A 17,439-nucleotide genomic window follows, 5' to 3' on the forward strand; every position below is an offset into this window, starting at 1 on the left:
TCACAAACATTAGCTAAAATAGTACACTCAATAAAACAAAAGGAAGAACCAAACTAAAATCAGCAGCTCAATATTAAACTCATAGTGGTGGCGGCGGTGGTGAACCAATTTCGATTTCACTTTCATAAAGTGAAATAGAAATGTTTGGCACTATGCCAGAATACTAATAAAGAGGGGATCAATCAGGCCTCCCATGGCAGGGAGTTTCAAATCTAGGCTCTGCAACTAAAATCCCTGTGTCGCTTCTTAGCCAGCCAGATCCCTGATGGCAACTGATAGTGATCATAGTGGGTGGGCAGGTTCATGTGGAAGAAGGGGGACCTTCGAATCATAGGACTGGAAGGGACCTTGGAGATCATCTAGTCCAACCCCCATGCAGACTCTGAATGTATGATGAAACTACAGCACCCCTGACAGATGCTGACAGATGCCTCAGGGCACCACATATTAAAAAGTAGCTTTAAATAAAAAGCTGCAGGGTCCTTTTTAAAGCCAGTAATGTAGGACCTATACATATCCCACCAGGTAGAGTTCAAAAGGTATGGTGCCCTTACCCAAAAGGCCCTGTCTCTCACTCCTGTTAGTGTTATTAATTTATGCATTAATTTATTTCATTTTTATACCGCCGAATTGCCAAAGCTCTCTGGGCAATTCACAGAATTAAAACCACAAAAATACAACAGAGAGAAAATACAATCAAACATATAATACATTAAAACTACAGCATAAAAATACAACCAGAGTAAAACGTAGCAGCTGTTATAGATTTTGAGGGTGGGCCAATGGGTTTTCATACAATGCAGGAAAGGGAAGTGTTATAATTAGTGTATAATTACCCCAACACCAGTCTTGGTTTGTGTTTATGCACGTTTTCCATGAGTCATTAAGATACCTTGGGCAAACTTTGGAACACAATGGATTATTACTTTATGCAAGATTAGACAGTGTCTGAATCTTGAAGTATCCACTAGGGCTAAGCTGGAATTTCTCAGAGAACGTTTCTTCCGAGATAATGTATTTTTCTTTTTCTCCCCCCTGGAAAAAGCCCACTTTGCAGATTTCCCCCCAAATATGTCCCACCACCATTATTTTTTTAATGGGATCCCCCCCACACACACACACAATTGCCCAGAATGATGCTTGGTTTGGGCATTGTGGATGAAGCAAAATGGTGGCTAGGAAGCCAACAGAGTTATTGCTCATGTTGCCACGCCCAGTGGCAGCAATACAAGAAAAACCTGAGAGAAATGAAATAAGCTGTGCTATTGCTACTGCTGATGGTGAGCTACAAGCCTGAGAAACTTTTGGAGCATTTCTCCTGGCTCTGGAAGATTTCAGTGAAATGGTCCCCTCAATTTCTCTGCGACTCAAATAGGGTGGAGAATTTCAAGTGGCCATTTGTGCAGAGCTCTATTACAGACAATGGAAAACCTCATCTTGCCTTCTAGAGGGATGAGAATGGAACCCTCAGGCTCTGGTTGAGAACACGTGTAGACACACAATCTGAGGCAAGCTCAACAAAGCACTTCTCAGTATCTCTCAGGAGGAGCAATGAGAAATTGCTGATGTTTAATTGACTATTTTAGGGCCAAAGTTGGGCCATGGATGGTGATGCATGCCAGAACCCTGATCTGGAGTTTGTGCTCTCCAGCTGAGGTTCCTGTAGTTCAGGACTGGAGCTGGAATTCTGATCTCTAAGGGCCAATCTACATTGCGCCCGCCATTGCAATGAATTTCGTGTCCCATCAGGTTAAATGCTCTCGCATTAAAACATGAGTTAATTCTAAGTTAGGAATGCTGGTGGGAGGAATCTCCGTCAGCTGTTGACCCTAGGAAAGAGGAGCGCGCTCCTCTCCCAGGAGCGACTGCTCTTCCTCAGAATCAGAACTACTCTGGGATTCTATGGGCTCAGTGTCCACCCTGACACCTATCACAGCTGACTTAAAAAAAACAAAAACAAAAACGCGCGTATGCAAATAGCGGCGGCCATGGCCGCTGCCATTTGCGTTCCTTATTTTGGCACGTCTTAGTCTACGTAAACATTTACGTAGACTAAGACGGCGAAAATAAGGGGAACGCAAATAGCGTAGACGCTACGCTATTTGCGTTCCCCTTATTTTCGCCATCTTAATCTATGTAAATGTTTACGTAGACTAAGACGTGCCAAAATAAAGAACGCAAATGGTGGCAGCCATGGCCGCCGCCATTTGCGTACGCATGTTTGTTTTTAAATCAGCCGTGATAGGCTACGTAAACATTTACATAGCCTATCACGGCTGACTGCAGGGACGCAAACGGCGGCGGCTACGGCCGCTGCCATTTGCATCCCTGCTAGCCAGTGGCCGGATGTCCGGCTGCTGGCAGAGCCGGCCAGTGGCTCCGCAGAATCCCTGTGGAGCGGCACCGGCCGGCCAGGATTCCGGGGGGGGGGGAGGAATGGAGCGCCTCCCCCCATGGCCAGGATTCTGGGGGGAGGGACGGAACGCCTCCCCCCCAGCATCAGCATAATCCGCGGAAAGTTAAGTCAATTTCGTACATCCCTAGGCTCCAGACGCCTGCAAATGCACCTGGCCAGTGGCTCCATGGAGTTACTGCAGAGCAGAGCGGTGCTGGCCGGGTTAGGATTGCAGGGGGAGGTGCGGAGATCCCCCACCATGAATCACCCCTGCGAAAAGGTAAGTGCCTTTCATACATCCCTAGAAATTCCAGTTCCAATTCGAGGCGGGTACTGCATAGTGTGAAAGGTGAGCGGTGAAACCTCATCGGAAACGAAAAAAGGTGGTAATTGTAGATCCAGCCTAAAACAGTTCTCACATAATGTAGCCACGCAACTGCCAAGTGGAGAATGATTTGAGTAATGGAGCAGAAGCGCTCCTGTGATTATTAATAGAGCAGTCCCCTCTTATGAGACAGGGAAAATCCTCTGCGGAGAAACAAATCTTTCCTACACTTTGTTGGGCTCATATCAGAAGGTGCTGGTGGAACTTTTGTTCTCTTTCAGTCACCCATTGGGCTTGATCCCCCTCCCTTCCCATTGTTCCCAATGGGAGGGAAATTGGCTATGCAAGCTCCAGTGCTGGCATAGTCTTGCGGCTAGTTTTTTTTTTTTTCAGGGGGGAAGTGAGTGGAATGGAAGTTTTTCTATCCTCTGGATCCAAGCTTTCCCCCATATGCCCCTGGCATGCCCCATTTTTTGCCCTCTCTATGGTAGGGATGTATGCATTTTGTAAAATCTGTTCCACCTGCATTACACATATTGTCAGGTGCCTTTTGGTCTGTTGTCCACTCATTGGCAGAATCGGGTTTTTCCAATTTCCTCAATTTGTGCAAATTCACATATGCACAAATTCACACTTGCAAAAATGCGCAAATCCTCTGCAAAATGTGCAAATCCTCCAAGATGTGAATTTGGGGGGCATGTGCACATTTTCATGTTTTAGCCTATAGAAGAAATACACATTTTCAGCTGGTGTTTTTTTTAATGTATTTTAAAATGACCAAATTTGCATAAAATCCCAGAAAGTAAACAAACACCACCACCCCCAACAAAAAAACACAAAAAAAACTGTCCAGAAGTCCAAAAAATCCATGCAACTTGGGAAAAGCTGGTCCACTGAGGAATCCACTACTTGGATTCATAGAAATCCAAACTTATTTAATTCTGTTGCAGGTTTGTCCAATGTCCCTACTCTGAAGTCAGTGCACTTGTCCTTGAAGGACGTTCGCGGTGGGGGGGAGGTGCTTCGCTGGTCCCCCCACGAAGTTCAGGCCGGGGGGGAGGCTTCCCGCCTCGCCCGGCTGAAATTCAGGCCGGGGAGGAGGCGCCTCGCCTTGCCCGGCCGCGAATGCGAAAGTTAAAACAAAAAACAAAAACGCCCCCCGATAGGCTACGTGACGATTAACATAGCCTATCATGGTTAGATCTGCAAAGTCAGCCGTGATAGGCTACGTCAATCGTCACGTAGCCTATCACGGGTGACTTTAAAACAAACAAAAAAAAGCGCGTACGCTAATGGCGGCCCCCATAGGGAGCCGCCATTCGCGTTCCTTATTTAGTCGCCGTAGTCTACGTAAATCTTTACGTAGACTACAGTGACCAAATAAGGAAGGGGAATGGCGGCTCTCTATGGGGGCCGCCATTATCCGTACACACTTTTTTTTTTTTTTTAAAGTCACCCGTGATAGGCTACGTGACGATTGACGTAGCCTATCACGGCTGACTTTGCAAATCTAGCCGTGATAGGCTATGTTAATCGTCACGTAGCCTATCAGGGGGCTTTTTTTTTTTCCTTTCATTGCAATGGCGGCGGCGGCAGCCGGTCGAAAGACCGGCTGCCGCTCCCGCCTCGCTCGAACACCCGCCGAACCGCCGGCCGGACCAGCCACCGGGAGGGACATTCGGTGAAGGTAAGGCCCGTCCCGGGGGGGTGCGGGGTGCAGGGGGGGGTGCGGAGGATTTCTCCCTGAAACTTGTTCGGGGGGCCGAACACGTTGGCGCTCGGGCCCCCGAAGTTTCGGGGAGAAATTCTCCGCCATCTCTACATCAGAGAAACAAGGACTATGGACATTTCTGAGCTTGCAGCAGGGAGGCTTGCAAGAGCAGGGCTCCTCCTCCTCAAAGGATGAACCTCTGCCTCAAAGCTCAGAAATGGAGAATCACTCTGTCCAGTGGGATGCCCTTCCAGGGAGCATAGGATTGTAGTCTAATAATACAACTCAGAATCTGCATTTGACTTTCTGGATTTGAGCATTTTCAAACCTCAGCTTCGTGTTTGTCTTTGAGGACTATTTAAAAACAAGCATGTCCCTTACATCTCCTTGACCAATGAAAATGAAATAACATTAAGTATCATCAAGTCATCAAACCCAACCATATATTTTTTTTTACTTCAACAACAGCCCAAATAAGTACTATTTTATAATATCCTAATTAGAAGAACATGCATTTGAAAAATTTCTGTTAAAAATGTGCTTTACAATTGTTCGTTCCCCAAATTCAGCTGTAATGATTACTCAGCCAAAATCATTATTATCATAATCAGCATCAGCATCATTCCTCTATGAGGGAAGCTTGGAACAGCTGGCATTGTTTAGCTTGGAGAAAAGTCGAATAAAGGGAGACATGATAGAGGTGTACAAAATTATTCATGGAGTGGAGAAAGTGGAGGGGAGACAGTTTTCTCCCTCTCTCATAATACTAGAACCCAGGATCATCCCATGAAGCTTATTAGTGGGGAGATTCAGGACAGATAAAGGAAGTGCTTCTTCACACAGCTAAACTATGGAATTTGCTACCACAAGACATAGTGATGGCCACCAGTTTGGATGGCTTTAAAAGGGGATTGGACAATTTCATGGAGGATAAAGCCATCAGTGGCTACTAGTTCTGATGGCTATATGCTACCTCTAGTATCAGAGGCAGTATGCTTATGTAGACCAGTTGCTGGGGAACATGGGCAGGAGGGTGCTGTTGCACTCATGTTCTGCTTGTGGGTTTCCTGTGGGCAGCTGGTTGGCCACTGTGTGAAGAGAATGCTGGACTAGATGGACCTTTGGTCTGATCCAGCAGGGCTCTTCTGATGTTCTTATCATCATCTCTCAGGAGTTGTATATGGCTGTGATTGGTCTCATAAGCCAGGGGTGTAGAACCTCTTTTAGCAATCAGGAGTTGCTCTCAGGGCCCACATTCCACTGGTTACTGCCAGTAACAAAACCTTAGAGGAGGCACTTCAACCTTTTAGAATGGGGAGAAAACTGCACCAAAACTGGGGAACTACCAAATTGTCGGTGGTTGGAGGAAAGAGGGTGGTGCCAGGGAAGGGGGCATGGTGTTTTTCTGTGAGACCTCAAAAGGCCAGATTGCGAGTCCAGTTGAGCCAGATTTGGCCTACAGGTCTGAGGTTCTGCACCCCTTTCTTAATCAAAGAGAGCCACAGTTTGGAAAACAAAAACAAACAACCCCTCCCTCTTTAAAGTGGGCACAAGCTTGGCTAGATCCAGGCAGAGGAAGGAACCCCCACATGTTCCTCTGAGCCTGATAGCAGTTGCTGATTGTTTGTTGATGAGTTCCCTGTTAGCTCAAATGGAATAAACCATCTGAGAAATCTCTCCAGCAGGCTGAGCTTCATTTGGCCTGTCAATCTGTGGTTCATCTCCTTGCACTTGTATTTAGCACCACTGATTTATCAGATCACAAGAATATTAAGAAGCCAGAATGATTGTTCCTGCATGTACTTTCATCCCCCATGGCTACTGGTAACAAAGCAGAGCCCTGCTTCTCCACTTGTCTGCAGAGACCTGAACAAAATGTGTGCCCATCCAACAAAATCATGCTACATCGTTTTTTTAAAGTGTGGACAATGTTATGAAATCAATTTTGGAAAAGAAGAAATTATGGTGTTTTTCCCCTCTATTTGTAAGTCACAGAATGATGTTTTCCCCCCCTTCTGTTGTTGCTGTTGTTGTTGTTGTTGATGATGATGATGTTCTTTCTGAAACAGATCACAATTGCAAATTAATAGCTCAATTAAGGTTACCATCTCTTTTTTTCTGACAGGCTCCTCATCAATAGCGATATGGCAGGGAGATACATCATGGCCCTCTCCATGCTAGGAATAGGGATGTCAGACAATTCTGCAAGAATTTTAAATGGGATCGAATTCTGACAAATCCAGTCTGCAGAATCCTCCTCGGAATGGGGCAGCCCTCAGCTCTGAGGATTCCTCACAGAGCGGAGCCGCTCCGTGAGGATTCCGGGGGGAGGAACGGATCACCTCCCCCCCACGGATTCCCCACTGGAATGGATGGTGGGGAATCCGTACATCCCTAGCTAGGAACAGCTTGACTTAGGGATGGATGGACTCACCTCCGTCCACACTCACCAGGTGCTCATCGAACTGCTGCTGCTGCCCACCCCTGCTTGAGCCACTGGACAGCCTGGTGAGTGCTGCGGGGCTGCCCATCCCCTTAGCAAGCCACCATTTTGTGTAAAAATGCTGGCTTAGAGTTTTCCAGAATTGTAATGTCGTGTGAATGGCAGTAGTAAAGGGGCCATTTTAGGGATGTACGAAAGTCACTTACCTTTTCACGGATTCTGTTGATGATGGGGGGGAGGCATTCCGTCCCTCCCCCTGGAATCCTTGACCGGGGGGGAGGCGATCCGGTCTTCCCCCCTGGAATCCTCAACGGCCGGCTGTGCTCCATGGCAGCTCCGTGGAGCAGCCGGCCAGGCCCAGGCCAGGGCCGCCCACAGCCGGATTTCCAGCCGCGGAGGGCTCTGGGTAAAAAAAAAAAAAAAAGCGTACGCAAATGGCAGCGGCTACAGCCACCGCCATTTGCGTTCCTTAATTTTTGCCGTCTTAGTCTATGTAAATATTTACGTAGACTATTACGGCGAAAATAAAGGGGAACGCAAATAGCGTAGTGGGCGCTATTTGCATCCTTTTTTGATTCTCCGTTTTAGCCTACGTAAATATTTACATAGGCTAAAATGGTGAATCAAAAAGGGACGTAAATAGCGCCCACTACGCTATTTGTGTTCCCCTTTATTTTTGCCATAATAGTTTACGTAAATATTTACGTAGACTAAGATGGTGAAAAATAAGGAACGCAAGTGGCGGCGGCCATAGCTGCTGCCATTTGCTTACGCGTTTTTTTTTAAACCAGGAAGTGATAGGCTACGTAAGTCTTTATGTAGCCTATCACGTCTCTGTAACCCCCCCCCCGACAAGACTGCAAATGGCAGTGCCCCAGGTAAGTCTCGTCCCGGGGGGGATCCGCGGGGGGGGGGGCGGGGAGGTGGCAGGCTGTTCCGCCACAGATTTCGGGGGGCCGAATGCACTGGCATTTGGCCTCACCGAGATCCATGGCAGAATTCTCTGACATCCCTAGGCCATTTACACAACATTACAGGCGTTAGGGATGGTGGAGAATTCCACCACGGACTCCAGTGAAGCCGGATTCTTTAGAATCCAGCCCCCCAGAGTTCGTGGTGTAATGGAGCAATCCCTCCCACCTCTCTGCGAAGCCCCCATGGACCAGATCCTACCTGACTTCGGCAGTCCGGATCCGGCCACTGCTGGCTGCTGCTCCGATGTGCAGCTGTGAATGGCATCCTGTGTAGGAGATGCCATTTGCATCACTGCTTTAGCCATGATAGGCTACGTAAATATTTACGTAGCCTATCATGGCTACAGCAGTGACGCAAATGGCATGCCCTATGCAGGACGCCATTTGCGTCCGCAGCAGCCTGGCTGTGGATCAGCCCGGCTGGTGGTTCCACGGACACACCATGGAGCAGAGCTGGCCAGGGAGGATTCCAACGGGGAGGACTGGATTGCCTCCCCCCCATCGAGGATTCTGGGGGGAGGACCGGATCACGTCCCCCCCCATGGACCCCAGAGGAGCAAGGTAAGTGGGGTTTTGTACACCCCTAAAAGGCGTAAATGGACCATTCATATAATGTTTATAAATGGCCCTTTTACGGCCACCATTTACATAACATTACATTTCCAGAAAACCCCAAGCCGCCATTTTTGCACAAAATGGCAGCTTGCTAAGGGGATAGGTGGTCAGGGTCTGAAAGGGTGGCCAGGGTCCACCAGGCGCCACCCCCCTCATGGATTCTCACAACATCCCTAGCTTTACTATTGCATTTGGCCAGTGCAGATGGGAGGTAATTTCATTTGGTTTGTTGCTTGATAAAGACTTACCAAAATTTGCAAATTTCTTCATAAACAGAATAGAAGGAATTTGAGACTGGGGGTGGGGGGTGGGGGGATGAATGTGAGAGAAAGCAAAACTGACAGATTCATTGATCCCTACTTTCAAATGTGACAATGAACACAATTAATGATTAACATAATTTAGTTTCTCCTGGTGCAGAATTTGGATTGGTGGGTTGCATTTTTTTTTTTTAATATGGACTACACATAGCCATATCAACACAAAGCTGACATATGAAAAAGAATTGGAGAGTGACATTTCATCATTCCCTTACCTATCACTGGAGATCATCATCAAAGCTGGGTCCTGTACAATTTCCTCAAAGTAAACAAAACCAGCAAGCCATTTTTGGCAGCTTCTGCAAGAGGAACATCTCAGAGGGTTGGTTTCAGGCATAGTGGAAAGCACTGGAGTTGTTCCTGTGGTTGTATAGATGAGAAAGCACACGAACTGAATTATTAATACACAATCTGAGACCCCTACAGACCGGTGCATTCCAGAATCAGATCTGTACTACATGGGTCTGTTGAAAAGCCAGATTCATACAATACTTACTCCAGCCTTGAAAATCAATCTGAACATTGTACTAGCCATACCACTAGCCTGCTGTCCCTGGGGCAATGATGTCACTGAAGCTCATAATTCCCCACCTCAGAATACAAAACATGGTGATCTGTAATGCTCATTTCTAATTTGAGGTGAGCATGATCACCCCAAGAGTTCTTTGGCTCATATTCTGAGCTGGACAGCTCCCATCCCCATCCACCCATTTACCCTTCCCTCCTCTTACCTGGCTCTTGTAGTACCAATGGCAGCTACTGCAAAAGCATGTCTCTTCTCTTTACCTGGCTGCAGTGGTTGAGGCTGTGGTGGTAGAAGGTAGATTCCTTTCTCCCTTTCTCCCTCCTTCTGTCCTTGGAATGTTGGTCACTACTATGGCAGTGAACCACATGACAGGGACCCTGGGATATGTAATTTTCCCAAGGTACCTGATTTCTGTTAGGCATCCAGGGAGAATTATTTTTTTCCCAGGGTCCCTGACACCAGGGGTTCCACTGCAGCAAGGACTCACATGCCAAGGAATAAAGGAGACAAGCAGAGACCTATCTGCTGCTCATCTTATTGGGTCAACGCAGCAAAAAAAGGGGAAGGAAGTGTGGGGAGCAAGACCTGTAATCACAGGCAGGGAAGCCAAGTAATGGGTGTAGGGATGTCAGAGAATTCCACGACGGATCTCAGTGAGGCCAAATGCCAGTGCATTCGGCCCCCCGAAATCCATTGCGGAACGAAGCCCCTGCCCCCCAACCCACGAAAGGCACGCAGGACGAAGTCCCTGCCACCCCCAACCCACAAAAGGCATGCAAAACGGAGCACTTACCTGCTCCCGTCCACGCTGCTTTGCGAATGGTGGCCATCCTGCAGCTGCCATTCGTTTTGTCTTCATAGCCATGATAGACTACGTAGCCTATCACAGCTAATGCAGGGACACCATTTGTGTCCCTGCGGAGGCCATGATAGGCTACGTAAGTACTTACGTAGCCTATCATGGCGGGGGGGGGGGAACCCAGCGTATGCAAATGACGGCAGCTACCGCCATTTGTGTATGCTGGTTTTTTTCCCCCCTGCCATGATAGGCTATGTAAGTATCTACGTAGGCCGTGATAGGCTATGTAAGTATTTACGTAGCCTATCACGGCTCAATACAGGGACGTAAATGGCAGCAGCTACTACAGCCGCCATTTGTGTCCCTGCAGGGCTGCCCAGTGGCCGGATGTCTGGCTGTGGGTGGCCAGAGCCAGCCAGCGGCTCCATGGCTTGGCTGCGGAGCAGAGCTGGCCGGGCAGGATTCCGGGGGGGAGGACGAGATCGCCTCCCCCCCATTGAGGATTCCAGGGGGAGGGACAGAGCGCCTCCCCCCCACCGCAGATTGCCTGGCGCAGAGCCAGGTAGGTATTTCGTACATCCCTAAATGGTTGTCATTATGGTTTCTTTAATAATGCATAGGAAGCACTCTGTACATTCAAAAACACTATATAGACCAGGGTCATGATTTGCATGGTTCAGATTCCATGGGCTTTGAACCCAGCAAATCATGGACTAAATCTCTATTTCCTGCACCATTGGGATCACTGCTGGAAACTGCAGGCAGCTTAAGCCAGGATGCAAATACCCTGCATCAGAGTTCTCCTCATCCTGGTATTCAGATGATGCTGAACAGACAGTCCCATACCACTCCCTGTTCTGGAGCTGTGGGGCCTGCCAAATTCCTCTATGTCTAGGCAATGTGCTGATGATGGAGGGCATTAGGCCATCACTCGATGCTCTGACTCTTTCCCTGCTAGCCTGCTGTCTTTTGCCAGGATCAACCTGCACCCAGAGCTGGAATCAGGCAGGATCTCATCTGACCACAGGCTTCACCATGTACCAATACCAGGGAGAGACAGGGCACCCTGAAGGAAATTATACTTCTTCCACCTTGTGCAATCTGGGTTGTGTAGGTTGATGTATAGGGGAGGCTTGAGTGCCCTGGCTTTGCCAGTGGGGGAGTTGACCCTCAATTCTACCTGAATTCTAACAGGCTGAAGGAAACTGAACCTCTCCCTAACATGGTGCCCTCCAGATGTTTTGGACTACACCTCCCGAGATTCCTGACCATTGGCCATGCTGTCTGGAACTGATGGGAATTGAAGGACAAAACATTTGGAGGTCGATCACTGCCTTATTGTGGTGAAGGGGCTTGCATAACTCAGTGAAGCCATAAGCGATGCTGTGCAGGGCCACCCAAGATGGACAGGTCATGGCAGAGAGTTCTGACAAAATGTGGTCCACTGGAGAAGGAAATGGCAACCCACTCCAGTATTCCTGCCAAGAAAACCCCATGGAACGTATCACAAGGCTAAAAGATATGACGCCAGAAGATGAGCCCCTCAGGTCGGAAGGTGTCCAATATACTACTGGGGAAGAGCAGAGGGAATTTCCAAGTAGCACCAGAAAGAGTGAGGCGGCTGGGCCAAAGCTAAAAAGACACTCAGCTGTGGATGTGTCTGGTGGTGAAAAGAAAATCCGATGCTGTAAAGAACAATATTGTTTAGGAACCTGGAATGTCAGATCAATGAATCAAAGTAAGCTGGAGGTGGTCAAACATGAGATGGCAAGATTGAACATCGACATCTTGGGAATCAGCGAACTCAAATGGACAAGAATGGGTGAATTTAATTCAGGTGAATATCATATCTACTACTGTGGGCAAGAATCCCTTAAAAGAAATGGAGTAGCACTCATAGTCAATAAAAAGGTGGGAAAAGCAGTACTGGGGTACAATCTCAAAAATGATAGAATGATCTCAGTACGAATCCAAGGCAAACCATTCAACATCACAGTAATTCAAGTCTATGCCCCAACCATGAGGCCGAAGAAGCTGAGGTTAATCGGTTCTATGAAGGCCTACAACACCTTCTAGAACTAACACCAAAAAAAGATGTCCTCTTCATCATAGGGGTTTGGAATGCCAAAGTAGGAGGTCAAGAAATCACTGGGATAACAGGCAAGCATGGCCTTGGTGTACAAAATGAAGCAGGACAAAGTCTAATAGAGTTTTGCCAAGAGAACACGCTGATCATAGCAAACACTCTTTTCCAACAGCACAAGAGGTGACTGTACACATGGACATCACCAGATGGTCAATATCAAAATCAGATTGATTACGTACTTTGCATCCAAAGATGGAGAAGCTCTATACAGTCAGTAAAAACAAGACCTGGAGCTGACTGTGGCTCAGATCATGAGCTTCTTGTTGCAAACTTTCGGCTTAAATTGAAGAACGTAGGGAAAACCACTAAACCATTGAGGTATGACCTAAATCATAACCCTTATGAATATACAGTGGAGGTGAGGAATAGATTTAAGGGATTAGACCTGATAGACAGAGTGCCTGAGGAACTATGGATGGAGGTCTGTAACATTGTTCAGGAGGCAGCAACTCAATCCATCCTAGGGATGGCGGAGAATTTCTCCCCGAAACTTCGGGGGGCCGAGCGCCAACATGCTCGGCCCCCTGAACAAGTTTCGGGGAGAAATTCTCCACCCCCCCGACCCCCGCACACCCCCCCCGGGATGGGACTTACCTTTGCCGAATGTCCCTCCTGGCGGCGGGTCCGGCCGGCGGTTCGTCGGGTCTTCGTCAGGGGCGGGGACGGCAGCCGATTTTTCAACCGGCTGCCGCCGCCGCCACTGCAATAAAAGAAAAAAAAAACGCCCCCATGATAGGCTACGTGGAGATTTACGTAGCCTATCATGGCTGACTTTGCAGATCTAGCCATGATAGGCTACGTTAATCGTCACGTAGCCTATCACGGGGGCGGTTTTTTTTTTTAACTGTTTAGTTCGTGGCCGGGCGAGTCGAGGCGCCTCCTCCCCGGCCTGAGTTTCGGTTGGGCGAGGCAGGAAGCCTCCCCCCCGGCCTGAATTTCGGCTGGGCGAGGCGGGAAGCCTCCCCCCCCGTCCTGAACTTCGCGGGGGGAGCAACGAAGTGCCTCCCCCCCACCGCGGGAAATCTTCGAGGACAGGTAAGTGACTTTCGTCCACCCCTAATCCATCCCAAAGAAAAAGAAATGCAAGAAAGCCAAGTGGCTGTCTGATGAGGCTTTACAAGTAACTGAGGAAAGAAGGGAATCGAAAAGCAAGGGAGAAAGGGGAAGATAAATCCAACTGAAAGCAGAGTTCCAGAGAATAGCAAGGAGAGACAAGAAGGCCTTCTTAAATGAACAAGGCAAAGAAATGAAGGAAAACAAGAGAATGGGAAAGACTAGAGATCTTTTGAAGAAAATCGGAGATCTCAAGGGAATGTTTTGTGCAAAAACGGGCATGATAAAGGACAAAGAAGGCAGGGATGTAACAGAAGCAGATGAGATTAAGAAGAGGTGGCAAGAATACACAGAAGAACTATACAGGAAAGATCTGAATGTCCCTGATAGCCATGATAGTGCGGTCACCGAAATTGAGCTGGACATCCTAGAGAGTGAAGTCAAGTGGGCCTTAGGAAGCATTAGTAACAACAAAGCTAGTGGAGATGACAGTATTCCAGCTGAGCTATTTAAAATCCTCAAAGATGATGCTGTGAAAGTGCTGCATTCAATATGCCAACAAATTTGGAACACTCAACAATGGCTGCAAGACTTCGGCTATTGGGCGGTATAGAAATGAAATAAATAAATAAATAAATAAATAAGACTGGAAAAGGTCAGTTTACATTCCAATTCCAAAGAAGGGCGATGCCAAAGAGTGTTCAAACTACCGTACAGTTGTGCTCATTTCACATGCCAGCAAGGCTATGCTCAAAATCCTACAAACTAGGCTTCAGCAGTATGCGAACTGAGAACTACCGGAAGTACAAGCTGGGTTTTGAAGAGGCAGAGGAGCTAGAGATCAAATCACCAACATTCGCTGCATCATGGAGAAAGCAAGAGAATTCCAGAAAAACATCTATTTCTGCTTCATTGACTATGCTAAAGGCTTTGATTGTGTGGATCACAACAACCTCTGGCAAATTCTTAAAGAGGTGGGAGTACCAGACCACCTTACCTGTCTCCTGAGAAACCTGTACGAGGGACAAGAAGCAACAGTAAGAACCAGACATGGAACAACCGATTGGTTCAAAATTGGGAAAGGAGCACGACAAGGCTGCATATTGTCGCCCTACTTATTTAACTTATATGCAGAGTACATCATGAGAAACACTGGGTTGGATGAATCACAGGTCAGAATTAAGATTGCCAGGAGAATTATCAACAACCTCAAATACGCAGACGATACCACCCTAATGGCAGAAAGCGAAGAGGATCTAAAGAGCCTCTTGTTGAGGGTGAAAGTGGAGAGTGCAAAAGCTGGTTTGAAACTCAACATTAAAAAAAACGAAGATCATGGCATCGGGCCCCATCACTTCCTGGCATATTGAAGGGGAAGAAATGGAAGCAGTGACAGATTTTATTTTCTTGGGCTCCAAGACCACTAGGGATGTACGAAAGGCACTTACCTGGTCCCGCAGCTTGCTTCGCGGTGGGGGGGAGGCGCTTCGGTTCTCCCCCCGAAATTCAGGCTGGGGGGGGGAGACGCCCCGCCTCGCCGAAATTCAGGCTGGGGGGGATGCGCCCTGCCTCGCCCGGCCAAAATTCAGGCTGGGGAGAAGCACCCCGTCTCCCCGGCTGTGAAATAAAAAAGTGAAAAACAAACCAACACCCATGATAGGCTATGTAGGGGTGCACGAAAGTCACTTACCTGGTCTCGCAGCTTTTCGCGGTGGGGGGGAGGCGCTTCACTGCTCCCCCTGCAAAGTTCAGGCTGGGGGGGGAGGCTTCCCGCCTCGCCCGGCTGAAATTTAGGCCGGGGGGAGGCTTCCCGCCTCGCCCGGCCGAAATTCAGGCCGGGGAGGAGGCGTCTCGCCTTGCCCGGCCGCGAAATTAAAAGTTAAAAAAAAAAAACGCCCCCGTGATAGGCTACGTGACGATTAACGTAGCCTATCACGGCTAGATCTGCAAAGTCAGCTGTGATAGGCTACGTAAATCGTCACGTAGCCTATCACGGGTGGCTTTAAAAAAAAAAAAAGTGTGTACACAAATGGCAGCCCCCATAGGGAGCCGCCATTCGCGTTCCTTATCTGGTCGCTGTAGTCTATGTAAATCTTTACGTAGACTACGGCGAAAATAAGGGCAACGCAAATAGCGTTGCCCTTATTTTCGTCGTAGTCTACGTAATCTTTACGTAGACTACAGCGACCAAATAAGGAACGGGAATGGCGGCTCCCTATGGGGGCCGCCATTATCCGTACGTGCTTTTTTTTATTTTTTAAAGTCACCCGTGATAGGCTACGTGACGATTTACGTAGCCTATCACGGCTGACTTTGCAAATCTAGCTGTGATAGGCTACGTTAATTGTCACGTAGCCTATCACGGGGGCGTTTTTTCTTTTCTTTTATTGGAATGGCGGCAGCGGCAGCCGGTCGAAAGACCGGCTGCTGCTCCCGCCCCGGACAAAGACCCGATGAACCGCCGGCCGGACCCGCCGCCGGGAGGGACATTCGGCAAAGGTAAGTCCCGTCCCGGGGGGGGGGCTGCAGGGGGTGGGGGTCAGAGAATTTCTCCCCGAAACTTGTTCAGGGGGCCGAACACGTTGGCGCTCGGCCCCCCAAAGTTTCGGGGAGAAATTCTCCACCAACCCTAAGGCTATGTAACGATTTATGTAGCCTATCACGGCTAGATTTCCAAAGTCAGCCGTGATAGGCTACGTAAATCATTACGTAGCCTATCACGGGTGACTTTGAAAAAAAAGAAGAAGCGCGTACTCAAATGGCGGCGCCATTTGCATACGTGCTTTTTTTTTTCCAAAGTCACCCGTAATAGGCTACGTAACGATTTACGTAGCTTATCATTTCCGACTTTGGAAATCTAGCCGTGATAGGCTATGTAAATCGTTACGTAGCCTATCACGGGTGCTTTTTTTTTTTTTACTTTATTTTGTAATGGTGGCGGTGACGGCAGCCGTTCAGAAGACCGGCCGCCACCCCCACCCCCAATGAACCACCGCCGAACTCCTGCCGGGACCCGCCGCCGAGAGGGACATTCGAGGGAGGTAAGTCCCATCCCCGGGGGGGGGGGCGGAGAATTTTACCAACAATTTTGGGTGGCCGAATGCGTTGGCATTCGGCCTCCCTGAGATTCGTGGTGAAATTCTCCGCCATCCCTAAGATCACCGCAGACGGTGACTGTAGCTATGAAATTAAAAGATGCTTGCTCCTTGGGAGGAAAGCTATGGCAAACCTAGACAGCATAGTAAGAAGCAGAGACATCACCTTGCTGACAAAGGTCCGTCTAATCAAAGCTATGGTTTTCCCAGTAGTAACGTATGGCTGTGACTGAGAGCTGGACTATAAGGAAGGCTGAGCGCCGAAGAATTGATGCTTTCGAACTATGGTGCTGGAGAAGACTCTTACGAGTCCCCTGGACTGCAAGGAGGTCAAATCAGTCCATCCTAAAGGAAATCAACCCTGACTGCTCATTGGAAGGACAGATACGGAAGCTGAAGCTCAAATATTCTGGCCACCTAATGCGAAGAGAAAACTCTCTGGAAAAGACCCTGATGCTGGGAAGGATTGAAGGCAAAAGGAGAAGGGGACGACAGAGGCTGAGATGGCTAGATAGCATCACCGATGCAATGAATATGAACTTGAGCACACTCGGGGAGAAAGCGCAGGACAGGAAGGCCTAGCGTGCTATGGTCCATGGGGTCATGAAGAGTCGGTCACAACTTAATGACTGAACAACAACAAGGTGTGTGTGGATGTGTGTGTGTATGAAAGATAGAAAGACTTACAAAAACATATGTTGATAATCTCTTATTCTGGATTCTGTAGCAAGGCAAAGAACTCTAATCTGTATCTCACAATGCACCTTCTGATTAAATTGTAACTGCTTGGTTGAGTGTGCCCAAGAGGATCTTTCCTCTTGTCTTTTTCTATACCCATTTTCCTACTCATTTTTCTTTCTCGTCCTCACTCTCCCTTCTTTGTCCCTCCCCACTCTCATCTTTAAAAGCTTCAGTAATTATCAGCATAACACTTCCCTTTTTACATCCTTCAATTTGTTTTCTCAGCCACGGTGACATCTTTTGTGTTTGACCAGCCATAGATGTCTTTCTCCCACTTTCCTCCTTCCATCTCAGCT

The 17,439-nt window shown here is 48.2% G+C and overlaps 1 long non-coding RNA gene across 1 annotated transcript; it reads right to left on the reverse strand.

Annotated features, from left to right (window-relative positions):
- Positions 1 to 4,849: 4,849 nt before the first annotated feature.
- On the reverse strand, positions 4,850 to 12,967 carry LOC146340484 (uncharacterized). Its single transcript, XR_014784042.1, has 3 exons — positions 12,849 to 12,967; positions 8,999 to 9,143; positions 4,850 to 6,491 (listed from the first exon to the last, which is right to left on the reverse strand). It is a non-coding gene; the product is annotated as an uncharacterized LOC146340484 (long non-coding RNA).
- Between the last annotated feature and the right edge of the window lie 4,472 nt (positions 12,968 to 17,439).

This window comes from Heloderma suspectum, chromosome 6 (assembly GCF_057233095.1).
Source record: "Heloderma suspectum isolate Gila_16-S chromosome 6, 16-S_ref, whole genome shotgun sequence".
Taxonomy (NCBI): domain Eukaryota; kingdom Metazoa; phylum Chordata; class Lepidosauria; order Squamata; family Helodermatidae; genus Heloderma; species Heloderma suspectum.